This window comes from Lepus europaeus, chromosome 18 (genome assembly GCF_033115175.1).
Source record: "Lepus europaeus isolate LE1 chromosome 18, mLepTim1.pri, whole genome shotgun sequence".
In the NCBI taxonomy this organism is placed as follows: Eukaryota; Metazoa; Chordata; class Mammalia; order Lagomorpha; family Leporidae; genus Lepus; species Lepus europaeus.
Window position 1 is genome coordinate 446,520 of NC_084844.1, and position 3,283 is coordinate 449,802.

The window sequence follows — 3,283 nt, forward strand, 5'->3', positions numbered from 1 at the left end:
TCAGCAAAGTGTCTGAGAAGAGCTGAACCCGTGCTTGCGTGGATGCCAAGAGCACAAGGATAGAGGTCAGTTCTTCAGGGAAGAGGCAAATGGTAGCACAGGCAGAAGTGAGAGGGCTCAGCCGAGGGTTAGGTGAGAGTCAGGTGAAGGTGAGGTGAGGGTGACAGTGATCAGCTGTGACTGAGGGTGAGTGTGAGTGAGGGTGTGAGGTGGGGTGAGTACAAGTTAAGTTCAAGATGAGGGTGAGTGTTAGGTAAGCAAGATGAGGTGAGGATGAGGTAAGAGTAAGTGTGAGGTGAGGGTGAGGTGAAGAGAGGTGAGTGAGGTAAGGGTGAGCGTGCATGTGAGGTGAGGGTGAAGATGAGTGTGAGGTGTTGAGTGTGAGAAGAGTGTGAGGTTGAGGTGAGGGTGAGATGAGACTGAGGTGAGGTGAGGTGAAGGTGAGAGGTGAGTGTGAGGTAAGGGTGAGGTGAGGATGAGTGTGAGGTGTTGAGTGTGAGGTGAGGTTGAGATGAGGGTGAAGTTGAGAGGTGAGTGTGAGGTAAGGGTGAGGATGAGTGTGAGGTGAAGTGAGGTGAGGTGAGGTGAGAGAGGGTGAGGTGAAGGTGAGGTGAGGTGAGGTGAGGGTGAGGTGAGGTGAGGGTGAGGTGAGGGTGAAGTTGAGAGGTAAGTGTGAGGTGAGTACAAGTGAGTGAGCTCAGGTTGAGAGGTGAGTGTGAGGTAAGGGTGAGGATGAGTGTGAGGTGAAGTGAGGTGAGGTGAGAGAGGGTGAGGTGAAGGTGAGGGTGAGATGAGTGTGAGGTGAGGGTGAGGTGAGGTGAGTGTGAGGTGAGGGGGAAGATGAGGCGAGGGGGAGGGGGAGATGAAATCGAGTGTGTGGTGAGTGAATGTTTGTCTTGAGTTTTTCACTATTGCACCATGGTTACTTTTAGCATAAACAATGCCTGTTTTAAATGTAGGAGGAAGTTTGAACAGAATTGGAGCAGCACACAGTGGTATCCATGCGGGCTGCCCGAGGCCATCGTGGACAGGTGACAGCCTTGGTTAAGGGCTGGCCGTTCTCCATCTGAACAACCAGGAGGAGAACGTCCCTTGGATTTTGGAAACGAAGCCCCGGGCTTCGCTGCTACTTGTCAGAGCAGTTGGAGGCCTGCTCGCGTCTGAACAATGGGTAGGTGACCATGAATGGCAGTTAAGGGCCCATGGCGGGCTGACCCTCTGGCCTTCAAAGCATGCACATGGCTTCTGCTAGCTGGGCCCTGGTCTCCTGCAGTAGCCCCAGGATGCAAGCAGGAAATTCAGGGGCAGAGTTCAGCCTGGCCACAGGGAGCTCCTCCAGTGACCAGAGTTGGGGGGGCTGGAAGCCTGGCCTGGAGTTGGGCAGAAGTCATGTTAGTGGCGTTCCAGCCTGCCCTTGACACATCTTCTGCAATCAGAGAGGGGGCAGGCGTTGTCCCACCACAGGACCATCCCCACGCTGGTGGGAGCCCATGCCTGGGGGTTCTGCTGGTGGGAACCTTTGGCTTGTGAACTAAGTGTCTGATGAAAGGGCCTTTCTCAACACTTACTGCTGCGGTTCCGGCCCTGTGGGTGTGTCCTCTTCTGTAATCTTGTGTTCTGCTTCCCCAGAGGCAACCAGCTGTAAGCAAAAAATATACAAACAAGATTGTTCTAAACATGTACAGACTTTCTTCTTGTTGTTACTCCCTAAGCAATACAGTATAACAACTATTTACATGGTGCTTGTGTTGTATTAGGTATTTTAAGTAATCTAAGTAAACAGGAGGATGTATGTAGATTATATGCAAATATTGTGCCATCTTTGAGGGACTTGAGCTCATCAGAGGATTCTGGTTTCCCCAGAGGCTCCTGGAAGGAATCCCCACAGACACTGGGGAGTGACTGCATTTTGTCTGGGATTTCAGGCTTCACTTGCCACTTCTGACTGCTGGCACGGGGAGGACAGAAAAGCAGGCAGGTCTCCCGGGTCTTCTCTGGGAAGTGGTCCCACCGCAGCTGGGAACACCACCTGCAGACCTCCAGGCTGTTGGGCCTAAACCCAGGAGGGGGGCTGAGAGCTGAGCTTCCAGACCCTCCCCCGAGGTGGGGCAGGCATTGCGGGTGGGGGCAGCAGGAGGTAAGCATACCCGCCTGGCTGGGTACCTGAGTAGTGACTCACAGCGACCGCGGCACTGGGGCTGAGGGTCCAGAGAAGAGGAACTCCTGGGGCTTTTGGGCTTGGGGGTGGGAGCCACCGCACCTGCCACACCTACCTTCCAGTGACCTTCCTTTCTGTACGGTGTACCATCAGCAGGAAGCGCTGTAAACTAACGTGGTGTGCTTAGGTACAAATAAACGCAAGTGATGAAGATAGAAATCTTGGCTTTCACGCTTTCGTAAGTCTCCCCCTCTCCCTGCAACAGTGGGATGACCGTGCCTCAGAGCGCCCTGGCCCACCTGCGGTGGAGGTGAGGGAGTGGTGGAGGCAGCGGTTCTGAACGAAGAAGAGGCCCCCAGCCACGGGGCCAGCGCGCCCCCTGCCCGCTGCCAGGATCCCAATGGAGACCCCCAGAGTGGAAAGAGGGTCCCGGTGGCAGGGGCTCCTTGCTCCCGGGAGGGGAAGAGAAGCCACGGCCCGAGGCTCGCGGGTCCCCACCCTGTCCTATCCCCGCCACACGCACAGGTCCACGCACCGGCGCACTCATGATCACGCGCACAGCAGCCGCGCAGGCACACGCACGCGCAGACACCTGCAGAGCAGCACAGACGCGCACGAGCAGACGCGCGCACACGCTCACCCACGTACATGTGCACCCACGCACCGGCGTCGCTCCTGGGACAAGGGCGTCGCCTTGGAACCAGCGAATCCCTGGAGGTCCCTCTGGCAGGGAGGGGGCGGACCCCACGCCCGCGGCTGCGCCTCACCCGCTTCCGACCCGCACACGCGGGAGTGTAAACACCCGGCCCCGCCCCCTGCTCGCCCCCGCCCCGCTATTGGCTGCGGGATCCGAGTCCCCGCCCCCTGAGCCCTCCGGCTCCGCCCCAGCCTGGCTCCCAGCCTCCATTGGTTGCGGCGGCGGGGCCCGCCCAGGAGGGGAGGGTGCGCGTCACTCCCGGAGGCGGTGACCGAGCGAGACAGACCAGCGGCCCAGCCGGTGAATGCGCGCAGTCGCCCTAGCAACTGCGGCCAGCCAATGGCGTGGCGGGGCGGGGCGCGGTGGGGCGGGACGGCCGCGCGCTGTCAGGCGCCGGGCGGCAGGCGGGCGGCGATCGCGGACGGGGC